This window comes from Puma concolor, chromosome F2, assembly GCF_028749965.1.
Source record: "Puma concolor isolate L17-30 chromosome F2, mPumCon1.1.hap2, whole genome shotgun sequence".
Lineage (NCBI taxonomy): Eukaryota > Metazoa > Chordata > Mammalia > Carnivora > Felidae > Puma > Puma concolor.
Genome location: NC_141684.1, coordinates 32,360,291 through 32,381,933, shown reverse-complemented (window position 1 = coordinate 32,381,933; position 21,643 = coordinate 32,360,291). Strand labels below are relative to the sequence as shown.

The 21,643-nt window shown below is 38.4% G+C and overlaps 1 long non-coding RNA gene across 1 annotated transcript; it reads right to left on the bottom strand.

Annotated features, from left to right (window-relative positions):
- Positions 1–4,769: 4,769 nt before the first annotated feature.
- Positions 4,770–18,108, bottom strand: LOC147571909 (uncharacterized). The gene is made up of 3 exons (XR_015246870.1): positions 17,957–18,108; positions 15,593–15,754; positions 4,770–5,202 (listed from the first exon to the last, which is right to left on the bottom strand). It is a non-coding gene; the product is annotated as an uncharacterized LOC147571909 (long non-coding RNA).
- Between the last annotated feature and the right edge of the window lie 3,535 nt (positions 18,109–21,643).

Here is a 21,643-nt window from a genome sequence, read left to right as displayed (position 1 = left end):
CACTTCCTTGGCTCCATTCCATTGCTACCATCTTGGTCCAGGCTTTCAACACATCAGTAACAGATGATTGAACAACACACAACAGTTCTCACATCTCCTGTCTTTTCTCTTCACTCCTGCAACAAATTCATTTTTAAAACCTCACTTCAGTATGTCTGCTTAGATTATTCCATTTGCTCAAAATATCTCTTATTCATCCTTCTTCCTATATGAATACTACAGAATACCTCAATGCTAACTTCAGCTTATGTTTGCTTTTCTAAGAGGCTCTCAGCCAGGACTCCTCTACTCTAAATTTCTAGAACTCTTTCATTCTACATCTTTTATCTTAGAATGCTATCATATACTTCCAGTGCTGTTATAAGCTTCCTATGGGCACAGATTGTATTTTATTATTATTTATTGTACTCCTAGTACCCAGGTCTATACATGACAAATATATTCAACTTGTAAAAAAATGCATTAGGCTTTCTTTTTCTTTTGTGTCCCCTCAATGATTAGCATAATGACATATTTCGTTGATTTAATGTAGTAGATACAGAAATGCCCCACCCATGTCCCCATGGTCTGCTTCTGCAGATGGTCCCCTTACCGGACAATGACTTCCTGTGTCTCTGTGCCGAAGGATATTGTCTGGCCTCACATATGCTTAACACTTCTGTGGGGCAGATTGGAAGTTCTGCAGGGTTAATGCCTCAGTAGAAATCCTTGACCAGGGAGGAGCAGGAGTTGGTTGGTGGATGAATACTCCAATTTCCTCTTTCCTTTCCAACTTACCTCTCACTGGAAAAATTGTAAGGCATGTTTTGCAAGCCTCTCAGAGGGTTGCAAACGGGACTTTTCCTGTGCTGTCCACAAAGAAAACCTTCTCACTAGGCACTCTTTATTTATTGCCTGTCTTCCCTTCCTTGTCTCACTTCCATACTCATTCAGAGTGCTTGCTGGATTCACTTCCAAGTTAAACTACCTGCCCACAAATTCTTGTGTCCAAATGTGCTTTGTGAGACCTCCAAATAACTAATGATGTTCTCATTCACAATAATTTTTATCAGCTCAGTAAAGCATCTCCACGAAGTTTAACCCAGCACAGGGAAATTCAAGACCTGCACCTGACACATTTAATAAAATGTCATTGCCTTCTTTCACTTTTTGGTAACTTTTTATTCACTTAGACTAAATAAGATATATAGTTAAAGATGGTGAAATATTGCTTTTTGCATAGTCGTTGTACCGGTCATAAATTGATGGGCCTAAATCAGTGAATTTTTAAAAATTTCCCTTGATATATTCCAAAAATTTTCTTTCAACTATTGGCAAATTCTTTCTGTTGGAATATTTTATAAATGAATTCAAGTATGCAAAAGGTAGCATAACTTTCAATAGAATTGTAAGAAACTGATGAAAACATTCACATCGAACTTTTTTTTTTTTTTTTTTAATTTTTTTTTTTTTTCAACGTTTATTTATTTTTGGGACAGAGAGAGACAGAGCATAAACGGGCGAGGGGCAGAGAGAGAGGGAGACACAGAATCGGAAACAGGCTCCAGGCTCTGAGCCATCAGCCCAGAGCCCGACGCGGGGCTCGAACTCACGGACCGTGAGATCGTGACCTGGCTGAAGTCGGACGCTTAACCGACTGCGCCACCCAGGCGCCCCCACATCGAACTTTTTATCTACCAGTACACCCAAGTGCACGGGAGCCCTAGGCTTTTCACTGATGTAATTTTTATTCTTGGGGGAAAAAAGAAGAAGAAGGCAATTGTGTGTTCATCTTTGAGAGAAAATGTCAGAAAGGACTTCAACTTAGGCAGTGTACTTTCTGGCTTATTATTAACAGTTTCTGTCACCAGTAATTGCAAAAATCTATGCACTGAAAAATAAATTATGTGGAAGAGGCATGAGAAAATCCAGCACTATTGCACCTAATACTGTTAGTTTTGTAATATTTTATCAATTGTTTTGATACGTACACTCTCCAGTGATTCTTACGATCATCCTATAAATTAGATGAATTTTTTTCATGTGCCTCCACTTTACGAAAGAAGAAGTGTCGCTCAGAGTAGCTAAATGCTTTGATTAGAATAAGAGATGACCAAAGCTCTAAGTAAAGTCTTTTGCATCTGAAGCTGTACCATCTTGTCACAGTAAAGACAAGAAAAAGAGTTTTGGCACTTCAGTGAATCTTGAAATCTCTTTCCAAAGTCACTCCTTTCTCTTAAAAAGGAAAAAAAAAAAAAGTTGGATCTAGTAGCCTCTAAAGCTCTTTTAGAAAAGAATTACAGTTTTACAAACCACTTTATCTATCTGCATGTTACTAACCATGAATCAGATTTTATCGCTCTTAGTTTGGTTATCCACTGATTTGTTTAAAAAGGGACTTAGGGTGGCTCATCCATTTTGTAGTTGCTTTTTCAACAACCAATTACCCTCAAATGTAAAGCTAAATATTCTGGAGACATGAAAAGATTTTGGAGTGGGTAGTCATGTGAAAATGGTGTTGCCAATTTAACAATCTGGCACCCATCACAGTAAAGAAAGATTCAAAAAAGAGAGACCCATTGGTAACCTAATTCAACTGTATAGTGATTTATTCCCTAAATGGCTGAACTAAGGTGGCAATAATGGAATGGAAAAATAATGGTAAGATATAAGAGAACTTACAAAAGAAGAATTAACAGGAGAAGATCTGTTGACTGAATGTATAAGAAGTCATGAAATAATAAGAAGTCAATGAAAAGTAGACTTCTTCTTCCTCAGTATTTACAAAGCAAACTATCCTCGCTAACTTTGGGTGTATCTTCTGTACAGAAGATAGAAAAAGATAAAATGTACATGGTTGTATCAAATATGTACATAATATTCTGTTTAGTGGTTTTGTTGAAAGGAAATATGAATTTAGTCTTGTGTGTACCAATTAGGAAATAAAAAGAAACAAAAAAGATAACATGTCCTATGGAAGTAGGTGCTATCTAGTACACTTTCCCAGATTATCTGGATCTAGTGTCGTGTGTGCATTTCATTGTCATTTTATTTATTTTATAAATCTGTAAGATGTAGAAACTGATATTAATGCAAATTATTCCTACCCAAAGACATGCAAATGATTTTTCCCAGTGGGGATGTATTGCTTCTCGCAACCACTGGAAAAGAAGTCAGTTTTGTATCTATTAACAAATCATTTCGGCATTGCTTTGTTGCCTGTGTTTGTATCGTGTCTTTCACTTGTCCTCGAACCAGTTTTTAATGCCTTTGCTGATTGTTTCATGAACTCACACCTTAAAATCTCTGATATATGCTCCTTTTGTATTTGTATGAGAGTCATGATTTTACTGTTCATTTAAAAAATTTAATATAAAAAATTATCTTGTAGCACACCTCATTTTTTAATCCAATGAATTATTTCCTCTCGATAACATCTAGGTTGATACAATGGTGATGGCAGGGGCAGGGGGCTGTGTATCTTGGGTAGCAAGTCAATGTCAACTTGCCATGGACAAACAGGACAAATAACATTTCAGAAAGGATGAATCAAATGGTTTGGACAAAGGAATGGCATCCTCGGGTCTTACTTCACATCGGTAATTACAGTTTGAATAATGAGAGCTCAATTATTTTGCTCTTTGCTTACTTTTACACCTGAAAGAACATCTTGGCGAATGTAATGCATCGTATGTGTAAGAGAGTTGCTGTGTGATGCAAAACTGATTCAGTGAAGAAAAGTGCAAGTAGGGGGTTGACTGTCTCTTGATAAAGTCTGTAATTTTGGATTAGATTCTGGTGACATTCTCAAAGCCAATACCCTTTAAGATGCTGCTTTTATCACAGCACTTCGGGTGCTTCCCTTTCAATTTTAACTCAAGTGGAAGCTTGTTCCTTTTTTTTTTTTTTTTTTCTTTTTCAAAATAAGGACAAGGAGCCAAGATGATTCATTTTACTTTTTACCTTATGTGAGTCATGCTGTGGTGTGTGAGCATCCTTCACCACATGACACTGCCTCAGCTGCAGGCTGCTGGAGTCCAAACCTAATTACTATCTGTTGAAGGGCTGTTGAAGAAGAGATCTCGAAGGTTCTGCATATGTGACTCGAGGCTGCCATTTGCTAGCTCTAAAATGATGATCTCTATAAATTCATACCATTAAGATACGCACATTGTTAACTAGTTTACGACTGGTTTAACTCTGTGAGGTAGTTACTTATTTATAATTCTCAAGTTTACTTTCCTTTGTGAAATCTTCCACATATTTGAAGGTTAAAAGAAAAAAGATTTTGACATGACTTTATTGGCATTCTAGATTAAGCGACATATTTAATAGAATGTTAGTTGCATTTATATAATAGTAAAATCCGGTTTTCTTTAGTGATTTGGGGGGGGATGGAGGAGATCTTTTCTTCTTAGCTCCACCTTCCTTTCCCATAAGCAAAGACGTCTCCATTTCCCTCCACAATAGGAAGAATACACAAGAGAATACTTGTTTCTCTTTCCATCCCATCATTTGCTATGAGGTTGAAAGAGCTAATCCAACTGGTAATGGATTAATATCTATTATTTGGGGCGCCTGGGTGGCGCAGTCGGTTAAGCGTCCGACTTCAGCCAGGTCACGATCTCGCGGTCCGTGAGTTCGAGCCCCGCCTCGGGCTCTGGGCTGATGGCTCGGAGCCTAGAGCCTGTTTCCGATTCTGTGTCTCCCTCTCTCTCTCTGCCCCTCCCCCGTTCATGCTCTGTCTCTCTCTGTCCCAAAAATAAATAAAAACGTTGAAAAAAAATATCTATTAGATTCTTTTAGCAGTAGGTAACATTAATGTGTTCCAAAAGTAAGAACTTTTCACAATCTCTTGCACCGCTTGTCTCGTGCATTGCCGTGGTGAGCCAAAGCTTCCTCTCCATTTCTCCTTCTGGAGGCAAGCCTGGACTCCCAATTCTGATAGTGACTGGGTTTCTGAGGAAGCATGCAACAATCCATGCATCTGGCGAGGTGAATATATTTGCATTCTAGTTTGAAAACTCTGCTCTTCCCATAGATGGATGTCAGGGAAGAGACGTGTAATTAGAGTAGCGGGTCCCCACCTTGGCCTCGGACCCCAGACATGCTTTCTGATCTGAATTTTTCCAAAAGCTCTTTACTTTAGAAAATTAATGGGCCCGCTAGTTACAAAATCTAAGCTTGATCTCCATCTGGCATCTTATACCTTCATGAAATAACCTAAAGAAAAGGAAGGATGATCCTTGAGAGCCAAACAGAAATATCTGATTTAAAACATTTTTCGACATAGATGATAAACCAGTTAGTTTGTCAGAATCAAGTCTCTTGTGTGGTATCACCTCACTTTAACTTTGCCACTATTGATTGAATATATATTTACCCATTAATGTTATGGTTTGATATATTTATTCTATTTAACCGGTCTGCAGATTGCTCCTAGCTTTCTGGGGTATGAAGCTCTATTACATGGCAAACTGTGCCTGCATTATTCAATAATACAGCCATATGCAAATTTGGAGCCTTAAGAAATGCTGACAGATGATAAAGTAATCATTCTAGGCATACGCTAATGGACAATGTAAATACTTTATTTGTATTCACTTTTATTAAAAAGTTTTTATACTGCTGGGGTGCCTGGGTGGCTTATTCGGTTAAGCAACTGATTCTTGAATCGGCTCAGATCATGATCTCATGGTTCATGAGATTAAGCCAGCATCGGGCTCTGTGCTGACAGCACAGAGCCTGCTTGGGATTCTCTCTTTCCCTATCTCTCTGCCCCTCTCCTGAGTGCTCTCTCTCTCTCTCTCACTCTTGCTTGCTCTCGCTCTCTCTCTCTCTCAAAATAAATAAGTAAGCATTAAAAAATGTTTATACTGTCTGCAGTTCCAGATGACAAATAGAGCACAAGAGACCTCACTCAAGAGATGATAAAGGAAATTGAAAAGATGGAACAGTGAGGTGAAAAAAAAAAGGAGCTATTCACTGTAAAAAACAAAAAAAAACTTTATGCAGGGAAAGGAGGGGACTACTAGTGATAGATTCTAACAGGTTCATTCTAACAGGTTCTACCTCCTAATCAAATGGGAGTTTTAAAGGACAAATCAGTGAAGGAAGTCACAGCTTAGGAAAGATGTTGTGGGGACTGTGATGAAAAAAGGAGTTGATCACCTGGACGGAAACACAGACAGACTTTACATCAGGAGTGGCAACCGTGGCCCATAGGCCAAATCTAGTCCATGGTCTATTTCTGTAAACAAAGTTTTTATCTACATCTACTCATAGCTGTATTTTCTTTGTGTGCTTTCATGTATGATGGCAGAGGTAAGTAGTTGTGACCAAGACCACTTGGCTTTCAAAATATTTCCTATCTGGCTTTTTACAGAAAAAGTTTGCTGATTCCCCTCTAGACTTAGGAATGGAATTCTGCATAGGTGACCAGAGAGAGAAATGGGATTCAAAAGAAAGAGTCAGTGGAGGTGGTGTGGTGTTAAACATCTACATCACCTTCCATCTCCTACCTTTCTTATGTCATGAAAGAGTAGGACCCATCCAGGACTGAAAGAGTGAAAATCGACTCAAACAGAAAAAGCAAAGAGCACCCGGGCATTATTCACGCTCTGAAAACAAAACAGATAAAGCCAGCTGCAAAGTTAACAGAAAACATTGTTTCACTCAAGAAATTATAGCAATTGTAAAATGCTCTTAACAACTCCCTCTCCGGCTGAGCACTGCTTTCTTACCAATGGTGCTCTGACCCATTTTGCAATTTTAGTTTTTTACCAGGGGTACTGAATTGCTGACTCTCTTTCACCTTGGCATACCTAATGCCTGGTTAACCCCACTTCTCCCAATCCTGCCTCAGAAAGAGCAACCAATCCAGAATTGGTCACTGCCTCCCTTAGCCCTCTTCAGAGTCCTGCAGTGGGAAACCAAACCTGACAACAGACACTTGGCTCCTCTTCTTGTCCGGCTGAGTCCTCTAGAGTGCACTTCCTGGTTGAGAATTAACAAATCGTATTTTAAACTTGCTCCTGGACATCTGTAGTTGATCAGGCTTTAATAGCTATTAATGTCTAATATCTAAGAAGGGAAGAGCATGACTCTCATATAAATGTGAAACGAACGCATGTCAAAGATATTTAACTCAATTAATGAAGGAACCAATAAAGTTATAGGGAGGTAACGTAATAAAAAACATAGTAGGGTGGGAGTGCAAAGTTAGATATAAAGCTGGTTAAGACTACAACCTCTAGGGTTATCTTTTCTACTTGATACAAGTCATTTGCATCTCTATGAAACAAAAACATAAAAAATAACCTCTATTCTAGAATTGTAAAAATAACACAGACAATAAAATATCAATCCTAGGAGTGCGCTAAAAGAATATTTAATAATCTCTTTTGCTTTACGTAAGTTTCAGGTAATCTCTCTTATAATGCCAATCCTAGCAGGCATTGATTATCTCTCTGTGCCAGGTAAACTATGAGTGCATTTTATTTTTATTTTTTTGGTAAGGTAGAATCCTTGTCTTGGGAGGATGAGGGGAACTTTTGTGCTATTCACATGGACGCTTCGGCCCCATGCAGAATTTCTGATATTTGTAAGGTTTACCCCATAATAGCTGGATCTTGCCTGCTAATCCTACAGCAAAGCTGACAGGTGATAAACCACCCATATATGCAAAGATCCCAATGAACATCCTCAAATCCTTCCCTGAGGAAGCCAAGACTACACTGGATGTTAAGTAACTTGAATTTAAATTAAAAAAAATACATAAATGGAAAAGCTGGAAAAAAAGTTAAATAAATTGCCAGCCCTCACCAAATATTTCAAGAGAGTCTTCAGAACAAAAGAGAAATCTAGGTAAAACAAAAATACCTATTTTTTTCTTAACCAGAGGAGAATATATAACCTTAAGAAACAAAATCTGTATTCTCAGAGAGATTCAAAAAGATGTTGCACCATAAAGAACAGGATAGTATGAAAAAGGGAAATTAAAACAAAAACAAAAACAAAACCCTCTTGGACGTTTAAAAAACACTGCCAAAACAAGATTCAAAAGAAAATTTGAAAAAAAAAAAAAAAAAAGATAAGAAATACCTAAGAATGTAGAACAAAAATTGGAAAAACTCATGATAAATAATTTAATGTCAACTGGTGATGTGTGGGTCAAATCCTTGAAGTGTTTGCAAATGGATATATATTTTGTTGATTTAAATATCTAGTACTGTATTGTATATTTGAAAGTTGCTAACTGAGTGAATCTTAAAGGTTTTCATCACAAGAAAGAAATTGTAGCAATCAAAAAATTAAAATTAATACATATATACATACATACTTACATACACACCTAGCATGTCAGTAACAAGTGTGGATTACTTACTCCTTGGATAAGTTCTGCACAAGTTGCTCTGTGTGTGGGTGGGCGGGACGTAAGTATAAAAAAATTAGGGGTGCCTGGGTGGCTCAGTTGGTTGAGCATCCGACTTCGTCTCAGGTCATGATCTCACAGTTTGTGGGTTCGAGCCCCGCATCAGGCTCTGTGCCTGCTCAGAGCCTGGAGCCTGCTTCAGATTCTGTGTCTCCTTCTCTCTCTGCCCCTCCCCAGCTCACCCTTTGTCTCACTCTGTTTCTCAAAAAAAAAATAAATAAATGTAAAATTAAAAAAATAAAAATAAATTATAAAGCATTAGAAACCTCTAAACATAGAGATAATTTATGATCTATGTCACTCAGCTCTATACAGAAATCTCCTTTTTTAAATGAAAAAATCAATTTTCGAAAAATTAAAAATATTTCCTACTCTTGCATTAACTTTCACTGTGACTAGTCTTCTAAACATTTGGAAAAATTCACAAGGAGCATGAGACATTGACAGTAATACCCTCTGGCCCTCAGGGTCTCTGACAATGATGAATGATGAGCCTTGGCATGTGTATTGTAGGCACTGTTATTTGTTGTGCACATAGCCTCCTGCCCTCAAAAAGAGCAAGAATGCAGTGCAATAAGATATTTTTCTCCAACTGCATTGATGTTTCTGAAAAGCCTTACTTGGACTGAGACATGGTGTAAAATTGATCCTCGGAGATAAAAGCCAATAAAATGTCATCATTGCTGGATGAGGCCAAGGGCTCACAAAACACGGCTAATGGGTAGGTTCCCAAGACTTTTCTCCACTCCTAGAACTCATACAAAGGACACTTAATTAGCCTGCCTGGATTATAGATCTCTTAATCACCATGATTCACAGGTTAAATTAAAATTAACAACACTACGCAATTGCTCCTCTATGGAAAGAACACAGCTGTAACCAACAAAAAGGATTAAAAACAGCAAGTCAAAAGAACGGAAATGGATGGTTTGGGGATTCGTTGCCTGTTTTCAGATTTTCATCTTCCAGTCTCTAACACCCTTCTTATTGCTTGTCTTTAGTGGGCTCATGACTATTTTTCTTCCTTTTCTTTGTCACCTCTGTGGCTGTTATCTTACTTTTGAAGAAAGCCACAAAAGGAGGTTCTGGGAACTTGCTAATCACTTCACTATCAGAGTGAACATTTACCGACCCTCAACATTTTTCTACCCAAATGGAGCCAAAGTAAAGGATCAGTGCTAACATCTATTATTTTTATTTTGTTTCCTGATAGTGTAGTATGTTTATTACATTAATTTAAAATATTATTAAGTTTGGAAATGGGATAAAAGACAGATGTAGACAAATTCAGCCCTTGAGGATTTAAATTTAAATACGATTCTGGAGTCTAGTAAGTCAGTATGATAACTTTTGGACCATTAAAATGTGACACCCAATGTCTTTGGGTCAGCTTCTTCTATGAGAAACTAATGAAAAACAATGAACTCTTAACCCAAATAAAGTCACTAGGGAAATTAACACAAAATTCCATTGCGTAAATAAATTCAGTTTTATGGACTCACTAGACCCAATGCGTAGAATAGTTAAGAATACTTGGTTTTGGGGCGCCTGGGTGGCGCAGTCGGTTAAGCGTCCGACTTCAGCCAGGTCACGATCTCGCGGTCCGTGAGTTCGAGCCCCGCGTCGGGCTCTGGGCTGATGGCTCAGAGCCTGGACCCTGTTTCTGATTCTGTGTCTCCCTCTCTCTCTCTGCCCCTCCCCCGTTCATGCTCTGTCTCTCTCTGTCCCAAAAAAATAAATAAACGTTAAAAAAAAAAATTTAAAGAATACTTGGTTTAAAAACAGAATACCTTCTGTGATTGAAATAACACTCACGGATTCTTCAGTGTAATTATACTAGTTAAGTGACACAGACTATTAAGAAAAGAGTTTAATGTCTTAGCAAAGAGTATCTAGTAAAGAAAAATCAGAGTTTCAGGGTTCAGGTTTTCAAATTTTTTCCACAATTCCGTCTTTGCGGATCATTAATTACTCCATTTGTTTGTTTTGTTTGTTTTTACCATGTATCCTGTTCAGGTGTTCCAAGCCTCAGAAGAAAACAACCAATGGTTTTAATCAAATTGCTCATCACTCAGGTTCCTTGCCATGTATGCGGTCTCCCAAAGCAAACTACAAACGTACTCACAGCACACACTTGTGTCATTCCCTTCATCCAAACCAATGCCTTCTTTTGCTTTCCTGATTAGCAGCAAGATTAATAAACCATAGAAATAAAATACCTAACTACAAGAAAATGATAATTTTACATTTTGTTCAATCGTCACATGCCGGAAGCAACAGCGATCACATGCAAGTGATCATAAAAGGCTTTTGTATTTACCACTTCGGTTGATTGGATATTACTTAGGCAGATAAACCTGAGTTTTTTTGCTCCTGTTCTGTGAATTTAAGTGAAAAATAGTATTAACCCGTAAAAATTGAATCATATTTAGATGCACATATTTTGCACATTTAGCTACACATTAGACAAATTACAATACAAGAACAGTTGGGCTGTGCCACATTTGGCCTCTATTATTAGTAACCACATAAGTCGCTAATACCGCATCAGGTCCCACTCTCAGAAATTCTGCTGTAGGTTGGGATGTAGTTTGGGCATCAGGAATTTTAAAAGCTCCCCAGTTGAATCTAATATGAAGCAAAGTTGAAGAACCACTGATATAAGAAGTCATTTTTTAAATATTTACTTATTTCTGAGAGAGAGAACACACACGTGCCAGCAGGGGAGGGTCAGAGAGAGAGGGCGACAGAATCCTAAGCAGGCTCCACACTGTCAGCACAGAGTCTGATGCGGGGCTCCAATTCACAAACCATGAGAACATGACCTGAGCTGAAATCAAGAGTCACATGCTTAACCGACTGAGCCACCCAGGTGCCCCTAAATGCATTATTTTAAATGATAATATTCTGGGCTCATCTTATAGCAGGTCTAGCTATAGCTAGCATTTCTCCTCATTACTATATAGGAACTTAAACCAGTGTTTTCTTTTTTGTCTTTTTAAGTTTTCTTAAAATTTATTTTCAGAGAGAGGGAGAGAGTGGGAGAAAGGCAGAGGCGGGTGGGGAGAGAATCCTAAGCAGGCTCCGCACTGTCAGTGCAGAGCCTGATGTGGGGCTCGAACTCACAAACCGTGAGATCATGACCTGAGCCGAAATTAAGAGTTAGATGCTTAATCAACTGAGCTGCCCATGCGCCACACCAGTGCTTTCTCTCCTTTTGATATCGTGGTGTATATAGAAAATTGTGAAATTCGTGGGGCTCACTGCAGATAGGGAAAGCTAAATGTAGCCGAGCAACCAGCCCGGAAACTTCAGCTGCCCCAGTTGGAGCAAGACTACCCCACGGCTGAAGGGGGTCAACACTGAGGCATTCCAGTAACCCATTCAGGGCAATTCAAAGGTTGACACATGCTGCTTTAATTACACTAAAATGTAGAGTCATTGAACATCAAACAAACAAATATAAGTGAAAGTTACTTGCTTGGATCCCCCCACCCCACTCCCACCCTTTCTTAGAGGCTGAGTTCAGAGCTCATTTAGAAGACTCTCAGGGCCCCTGGATGGCTCAGTCGGTTGAGCGTCTGACTTAGGCTCAGGTCATGATCTCACGGTTCATGGGCTCGGGCCCACATTGGGCTCTGTGCTGACAGCTCAGAGCCTGCAGCCGGCCTCAGATTCTGGGTGTTAAAAAAATTGTTAAAAAATGTTAAAAAAATTTTTTTAATAAACAAAAATAGAAGACTCTCTTAGGCTGGACTGAGCCTCTGAATACTTAGGCAATGTCAGGGATTCCAGAGGTACGCCTGACACAAATTCATCTTTCATTCCTGATTCATGGAAAAAGTAACCCAGTTATTTACTTAAGCCCAGAGTCATTCCAGAACAAATCCCACCAATATGACCATGGGTCTCCTTACTCAAGGCGAGGCAAGGTTAGAATTGTCACTTCCTTTATCTTACCTTAAGCTTTATTATGAGAAAATATGGAGAACTTAATAACTAGAGCACCTGAACCTAGTAATATTGGATTTAAAAGCTATAAAATCATAGCAGTATAAAAAAGGAACCAAAGTTGATTTTTATTAAAATTACATCTTTTTAATAGGAACAAGAAACATATAGCATGTGGGATGGGAATATAAAATAAGACAGAAGAGGCTGATTTTAATTATGCTTAATTACAGAACTGCACATGTGGGACTATGACAAAGCAGAACACATTTGGCTTTAATTATTTCTGCTGAAAACAGGTAGGATGAACTGTATGAAATTAAATCATCAAGGAGGGGTTGTACTGAGGCAAATTTCATATTTAAAATTTGCAGGTGGAAAACATTTAAATATGCAATAACAAGGTTCAGAAGTTTTACTTAGGAAGTGTCGCAACGGCCATCATTTCATAATTTCTTTGAATAAGTTTTAAAGCAGGTGCTTTCTTTAGGAATTACGTTCCTCATTGTGGGGAACGTCCATGTCATTGGACCTAAGAAATCACTTGGAGAATCTCTGGCTCATTCAAAGATTACAAACGCTATTGTATCTTTCTGGTGAAGATGTTTTCCTTTTTCAGAAATGGCAACTCAGATATTTGCTTTTTTGCAAATCTTGACCTCCTTTGGTCTCGACAGATTATCTGGCTTCCTACTTCACAGCAGGATGGAGGAGCTAGTGGGATGCTTTTTCAATGTCTGGTACCAAATTCATTGACCTGTTGCACCTCGGTCTGCCATCTGGAGGTGTCTCCCCTCCCTTCAGAAGGAAAATCATTCTTGCCATCATTGGCCTGTGTCCATCTCCCCCTCTGCTGATCTTCTTCCAGTGGCCTCCCGTAGCCACTCCACTTTCTGGAATGCATTGGCCTTGTTCTGCTTTGACGTCTGCCAACATGCCAAGCTCTTTCCTGCTCCTGCTTCAGAGCCTTTATGTAACTCTTCTTCCTTTGCCCAAAATATTCTTCCCCATGCTCCTTCCTCATACAGAGCTCAGCTTAAATGTCAACCGAGAGTGGCTTTCTGTGGCAATTATTTCCAAGTATCCTCCCTAAACCTCCTTGTCTGGCTCATCCATTGATTTTATTTCCTAAATCACTCTTAACTTTCTTTCTCTTTATTTTTAATATCCTTACCACTAGCCAAAGTGGGACAGGTTACTATTACTTGTTTCCTAAACTACTATAAAATGTCCTTAATAATTTTCCACTGGGCAGGAGTTATATGAAAAATATTTATACTCTCAACCGGACAAGCATCAACTAATAAGAGCAGATGCTGGCTATGGTTGTATGATAGCATTCTGGAGGCCCCCCCGCTGCCCCAGCAACTCTTTGGTTGCTTGATTCCGGCACGGGGTCGGGACTGCTCAAATGGCAGTAAGGCACTTGGGCATGGGGTAGCAACTACTTCTAATGAGAATGAAATTATTTCAGTTTTTTTAACAATCAGTATGGTTGCACCATTGCAAAGTGACTGGTGCATACAATCAATAACATAGTTACCCGATTCCTCACATCTAAACAAAAGGGATCTTTAATAAATACACACACATATGACCAACAGTTCTTGGATGCCTTAGCGCTTTACTACATCTTTAATACTGTCTTGTTCACGATCCTATGGGCTCTCCCCGTTAGAGGCAAGCAGGAAACCGAACTGTAGGATGCATTCATAGGGCAGAGTATGTGCATGTCCTCAGCAGAATTTTGACTGAACATCAGCTCAAAGGACAACATTACAAAGGCAAGGAAAATTCCAGTGCCATACCACATAGTCACAAATGAGTGACTATATAGATGTTAGCCTGAGATGAAATTATAGTTTTATGGATAATAGAAAAACATCTTGGTAAAATATACTCAAAGTCAATAAAACATCAATACCTTTTGACTTGGTAATTCCAATCTTATAAATTCACTTGAATAAAAAAGAAACACACATTGTTCAGTACAAGGATGTTAAATGCAGTATCTTTTTTGATAAAGAAATTTCATATTTCTTCTATGACTTCTATTTGACTATGATTAGTCAAATAATGCATGGTTCAACTATACCAGATGCAGGAGGCAGCCATTAAAAATGAGAATTGTGTTCAAAAGCATGGCAGATGTTTATTATATATTATCAAGTAGAAAATCAATCTATACAGTAGAATGTGTAGTGTGGTTCCAATTTATATAGAGATCAAGTGATTAAGTTATATGATGAGAACATAAATAATTTTCTTCTTTATGTTCTTCTGTATTTTTTAAATGTACTTCAGAGGACAGGAATTGCCTTTATAAGAGGGGGAATGCCAATACATGTTATTGGAAAAAATACCAGTATATTATTTTTGAAAGGAGTGTACCAACTTGCTCTACTGATAATTGTGATCGATTGTGAAAAACAGACCTCTAAATGTCTATGACGCATGGATAATGAAAGAGATTTTGCTGAACAGAGTGAATACTACTTTCTGAGCTTTTTTCTGTGATTTTTTATGATGCTTTAAGATGATGCAGCAGACATTTTTTTTCCTAAGACACAAGAGCAAATTTTCTTGAAGATTATTTATGCAAGTATCTTTTACGTACTAAAAGATTAAAATAATAGAGTCAAAACTTATAATACCAGGCAATATGAAGGGCAAAAACAGATTCAGAGTCCTGCTCTAATTTTTCAAAAGAGCACTGTGTTCCCTCATTGCTTGTCTCCATTAAAAAGACCTATGTGCTTAACTTCTCAATGACTTTTAAAACTTTGCATAAATTAAAGAGGGATGGGATGACATCTGAGAATAATGTCAAGCTAAGAAAACTTCTGTTATTCACAGGCCAAAAACGCTTCAGCCCATTCCATCAAATGAGGCTGATGCATTCTGGGTCAAAGAAGTTTTCATTCAAACCCTTGTTTCATTTATTTTCTTTTCAGTGTCAAGTGGCTACGTGTTTATTCCAGCTGACAAAATCCTTAGTTAGGGAATACATGAGGAATGCCTGTCGAAAATCAACTCAATGGTACTGTTTGGCTATTCAAATTGAGCAAAGTTTCCTGTAAGTGTGTTTCTCATTACTTAAGTGTATTGTTATGGCTAACAAAAATTACATCTTCAATTTGTAAGCCTCTTAAAAGGCTTCTCATTTATTCCGGCATAATAAAACTTCTTTTTTCTCGGGCAAAAGAAATTACTAATAGCCTTAAATACCTTTTTGGTTCCTTTTCGTTCATTTGTATTGCCATCTTTGATACACTGCTTCATTTCCTTCATTATTTGTCTTGCTACAGGTAACATTTTGTCCTCCAATATGTCCTGCTCGATGATTTTTCTAAGGCTCCAGTTTTATCAAATCATTTTGCTTTCTTATATCTGCAAAGACAACTTGTTGACCAAGAACTCTGACACAACTCGGTCTGGCATCAGCATGCCTCCATTAGGCTACACTATCTTCCCAACCTACCCAAACCATCTGCCAACATACATTCTCTCAAGTAGGCTGATTGCACTCCTTTTTGCTACATGCGCGTTGTTCTGTCCTTTTATATCATTACCCATCTAAAATAATTATTTCTGGGCCTCTCCTCCTACGCTTAACCAAATGAGTACCCTGTCTGTCTCAATTCTTTTAAATCTTTTGACAATCACTTTTAGTTTTCTCACAATTCCACCAGTGGATTTAATGATCTTGAATAGCTACCTAACCTATACATATATAGGTGTTGCTCTAATAAAATTATAAGCTTTTTGTTGATGAAGATTGTGTCTTAGACTTGTATCACTTAACCATTAGAATAAAGTGGAGCATGCATGAATTGGGATTTTGGAGAAATCACCTAATTATACTACCTCTTAATATATGTTCCAGAATATGATTACTAGATTTAGAACTGCTTTCTAAAGGTATGAATTTAGCCAATTACCCATGAATGTGTGTGAAGGAAGTGACTTGGAGACAGGAAGAGATATCTGAGCTCTTTCATTTCTTAAATCTTCACACACTTCTTGTTTATCAGGTACTGGGTAGACGTTGATAGATAAAATTCAGTGCCAAAAATGTTTATGAAACTTATAATCTAATTGGGGTAAAAGATAGGATATTAGTTATCAGGTATATGCACATGTAATTTATAAATTGCTATAAATGCTATTAACAAGTATAAGTGTTATTGATATAATGTTATAACTGACATTGACAAGATGCAGTAATGGAGAAAAATGGATGCAGGAAGGAAAGAGTTCAGTTAGGTAAGTTGTTTGGAATGATCTTGGTAGAGGTGACTTTACTTTGGGACCCACAAGGAAGGAGCCAGCCACATGGAGAGAAGGTGTGGGACATTTCAGATTCTGGGAATTGTATATGAAAAAGCTTAAAAGTGGGAGCAGGGGCGCCTGGGTGGCTCAGTCAGTTAAGGGACCAACCCTTGATTTCAGCTCAGGTAAACATCTCAGGGTTTGTGAGATCGAGTCCCGCATCAGTCTCCCTGCTGGTAGTGTGGGGCCTGCTTGGCCCCTTTCTCTCTGCCCCTCCCTTGCTCACATGCGCATGGTCTCATGCACATGTATATGCTTACTCTCTCTCTCAAAATAAATAAATAAACTTTAAAAAAAATGTGGGGAGAAAGAAAAAATGGTAGTTTTGAAACATGAAAGAGAAGCGAGCCAAGTGAGGGTAGAGTAGCATGAGACAAGAATGGAGACGTTCTAAGGATTCTAGAACACGCAGGGCATCGCTGTCCTGTAAAAATTTGTGCATCTGATTTAAACTAAAATGTGAGTTGATTTATTCTTTAAGGTCAGCTTTAAAGCTACATGGAACACACAGAATATATCCGATAACACAATGGGTTTTGCTGTTGTTTTATAAAACTATGTTGTTTGTTGAACCATATCACCACACATAATGAAAAATCATAATGACCTAGGTTAGATATTTTTAACTTTTACAATGATCATTAGACAATTGTCAGTTTTTAAATAGCTATTATTTTATTGTTCTTAGAGTTATTTTATTGCCCTTTATTGTCCTGATGTTTTATTTTTTTCACTGGTGATTAAATAAAAATGCCTCCAGTTCAGCTACACTAAACTTCTTTTTTTAATCATATGTGGAAATAATCTTCTGTCTCTTGGTCATTTAAGTCCAGGCAGGTCATTAGGAGACACTGATGTAGGATGCCCCACCCTTCATCTGCTTATATGCAAACCCAAGACTGAAGTGTTCTGATGAAAATAATCTTTCAGTGATCTTTGATAGTGTCAAATTCAAAAGCATCCTTTTGCCTCTGTGTAACTATAATTAAAGCTAATTGGAGCCACTTCATTCTTTCATTTAATATAGTTATTGTCTTTCCCCACCTATTATCTTAGACTTCATTTGCCAGCTACTACTTTTCTCAGCATCTCAAAGAATGGCTCAGAGTAAGTTAATTGTGTTTCTGTGGAGTCGAACCTTGGGGAGGAAAGAAAAAGCCTGAATCTATATCCCCTAATCTGTACTACCCTTTCCAATTCATGATACAAAATGACCTAATTCAATCAAATTAGCTGAAAACATGTAGCAGGTTAGCTGACACGGCCCTCGTGTGATTGCCATCGTGAAATCACGAAACACATCCAATTTTAAACTGATCTTGAAGTGAGATGAGTAGATGTTAAATAATCCTCTATTTCCTCTCACTGTGTTTCAGTGACAAATTCCATTTCGAACAGTTACATGATTACAAGCCCTGAAATTCAATTTCATGATGAATAATTAAGCACCACTCTTCAGAGTCCCTGGGAGACATCACATTCTCTGCATCACAAACACTTGGAATAATCGATTGGGAGTCAATTGGCAAAATACTTGAGATTTAATTTGCAGTTCTGAGGGATCCTCCTTTACTTCAGCTATCAGGGAGTGAGCTGAAGCTTTCTCCCCTTTCCATGTATATGAGAGGGGATGGGGGTGGATGCAGGATTTTATCTTGTTTTGGTATTGTGTCACACTGCAATGCAGTATTCCTTACTTGGTTTTTAAAAGATACTCATACAAGAGAGGTCCTATTTATTTAAACATTCTTTTAGAGCCACAGGTGGAAACAATGAAGAACATAATTGAAAATTTTTTCTTTACTTTTTTATTCTGGAATTCAGGGGATAGTCAAAGTGGGAGTGTTGTATAGAAATAAAACTACTTTTTCTCGAGAAAAAAAAAACTAGATACCAACTCCTTGGATGGAATCTATAGAAAATGGGTTAATTTCTCTGAGTCTCATTGCTTTATCTGTAAAACGGTATAATATTACTCAATTTTGTTATGAAGATTAAATGACATTGTAAGTAAAAGATCCTTCCCACTGTCCTTGGCTGGAGTAGACTGTTCTCTCCAAAGACAAAGTCTGGATCATTCCTCATTCATAGACTAGAGAAAGGTTCCAGGGATGGTATTCAATAGGGTTTCCATTAATTTTTTTTTTCTTACCTTGAGTATACACAGGAGAGGGTATTGATTGAAACACTGTCTCTCCACACAACAATGCCTCGTCCTCAGCCCAGTGCAGCCTGGCCAGGCTGTGCCACAGATGGTGAGGGTGGATGAAAACAATTCTTAGCTCACAGGTTGTAAGAACAAAAAACAGATGGTGGGCCAAATTTGTTCAGAGGATGTGGAAGAAAGAGCCTAAGCTGAGAGAGATGCTACCTGGAGTGTAGGTCAGCAGTTAGATCCTTGCTATAAATAACTCTGTGCAACCCAAGCCCAGCATTTCCTTTGGGCTTCATTTTTATTATATGGGAAAAAAAAAAAAAAAGAGGATGAATTTGGTCATGTTTGAGTTTTCTTCCAGCTCGAAATTCTCTGTCTCCAAATCTCAGTGTCCCTAAAAAAAGCAAGGGCAGAGCCATCTAGCTCTGGCCAGGTGCTTTTTCTGGACCCTGGGGTCTGAGATTTGCAAAGAGATCTGTGTTCTACTCTGTGAAGTAATATTGGCCTGTCTACTCACTGTTTGGAAACTCTTCTAGGGGAATCTGAGAGGACACTTCCGTTACTTACCTTTGAAGCCAATGGAATACTTTTCTCTGTGACTAGAGGGAAAAGGAAGGGGCCATGCGTAGACAGCCATAGACAATACACAAACAAACAAGCATGCTTATGTATCAGTGAAACATTACTTATGGTCACTGGAACTGGAATTTTGTACAATTTCCATTTTTCACAAAATATAACTCTCCTTTTGATTTTTTTCCAACCATTTACAAAGTCAAAGTATTTTAAAAGGAGAGAATTATGTGGCTTTTGCTTATAAAAAAGAGGCAATGACATCTACAGAAAAATAAGGAATGAAAAGTATGATGGGAAAGAGGTAGATGTTTGGAGGTAAAATGGGAGTGTTAGAGTCAAACGGAACTGGATTTGAATCTATTCTTTCCCCTTTCACTGGCTCTGTGACTTCCAACACAAGTCTGCTGAGTATGCAGCTTTCTCATCTGTAAGATGGTGATAACAATGCCCACCTGATTGGGCTATTCTAAGGATTAAATGAATCATTCTGTATAATGGTTCTTGTATACAGAAGGTACTCAATAAACGCCATTGTGACTAGTCTTTTTGTTACTGTGTTTTGGGCAGAATGGGTCCCCTAAAAGTCATGTCCTGGTCATAAGAAGTTGAATTGATTTTTTTTTTTTTTAACATTTATGTACTTTTTGATGGAGGCAGTGTGAGTGGGGGGAGGGGCAGGGAGGCACGGAATCCAAGGCAGTCGCCAAGCTCTGGACTGACAGCATGGAGCCTGATGTGGGGCTCGAACTCATGGAGCTTGAGATTATGAGCTGAGCTGAAGTCAGATGCTTAACTGACTGAGCCACTCAGGCACCCCTGCTGGGTTGGCAGGTTTTAAGGAAGGCAAAGGGGAATTGCAGCAGCAGATGGAATGGAGGTTGCTAACCAGCTGACCTTCAGATGGAGGGCATTAACTCAGATTATCCACGTGGCCCAGTGAGATCACAAGAGTCCTTCTAAGAGGAAGAGTGAGGCAGAAGAGAGAAGAGCAAGGAGATGGTGAAAGGGAGAACGTAACTCACTATTGCTGGCTTCAGAGGTGGGTAGGGGCAGCAAAATTGGGGATGTCATCAGTCTCTAGATGCTGGAAAAGGTAAGAAAATGGATTTTTGCCTTGAGCCACCATAAAGAAATGCAGGCCTACCAATACCTTGATTTTCATCTAGTAAGGCTCATTTCACACTTTGGGCTTCCAGAATTGTAAGTCAGTAAACGTGCATGATGTTAAGCTACCAAATTTGTGGTAATTTGTTATAGCACTAGGAACCTAATTATACTATTGTTATTCATGCAAAAAAACAATAACAGCAACAGTTGTTCACCAAGGTACGTACCTCTCCTTCCGTAGTGCAGAGGTTTTGCTGAAAATGGCTTCTGTCAAAACTCCAGAAATAGCACAATTAAAACACCAAATTAATAAATAGAATTTAGTAAGAGTCTATTGTGAGTATAACAACAGTCTTCTAAGTGGGAGCTTTCAAATTCAAAGACTGGTATGAGGCGATGGGACGTGGTGGTTAGTAAGCAAAAATGAAGAAGCGGTTTACATTTCCAGTGGGGGTTCCACAAACAGGAGTTTGGTTAGAAGTGATTATCTCCTAGCATTTTCTGAAAGATGATTTAAGTTTATGATTGTCGGAGGCATTTACAAGGAAGAACCTAAGTTTTTCTCATATTAATGACATAAGATTGATTTAGCTTTGCTCACATGGCTTCAGGGACTTATGCCTGCTCAGGGACTTCTTAAGCCCGGTCTCCATTTTGTATTTCAATTATTCCTCCCTTGCGTGCTTCTCTCAACAAGCTGAGTGCGTGGCCAGCTAGTACAACATTCCTCTCAGTTACCACTGTTGGTGTTGCCAGGCCAGGGAATCCCATATTTGCTTTTTGCACTAGCTGAGTCAGGATGGACGGCCATGTAGTCCGTGTGAACATTGAGTTCTTGTGCTCGTCGACTCCTGATGGGTATCCTTTGATGTATAAGTGGCTGCTGAAAGGCATTTCAAATCCCTGAAAGACTACAGTGCACGAGAGGTGTTCATATGACAACTCTCAGGAGAAGAACAGCCAAGAGCTGAAAAATTCACCAGGAACCAAAATTTAACCAATTAAATAAATCAAATGGCTCATAATAAGATTCAGGTTTTACCTTGCTAAGCAACCTACATTTTGCTTTTGGGGTAACATGTAATAGGCTGTCGACTTTGTTCTGAGTT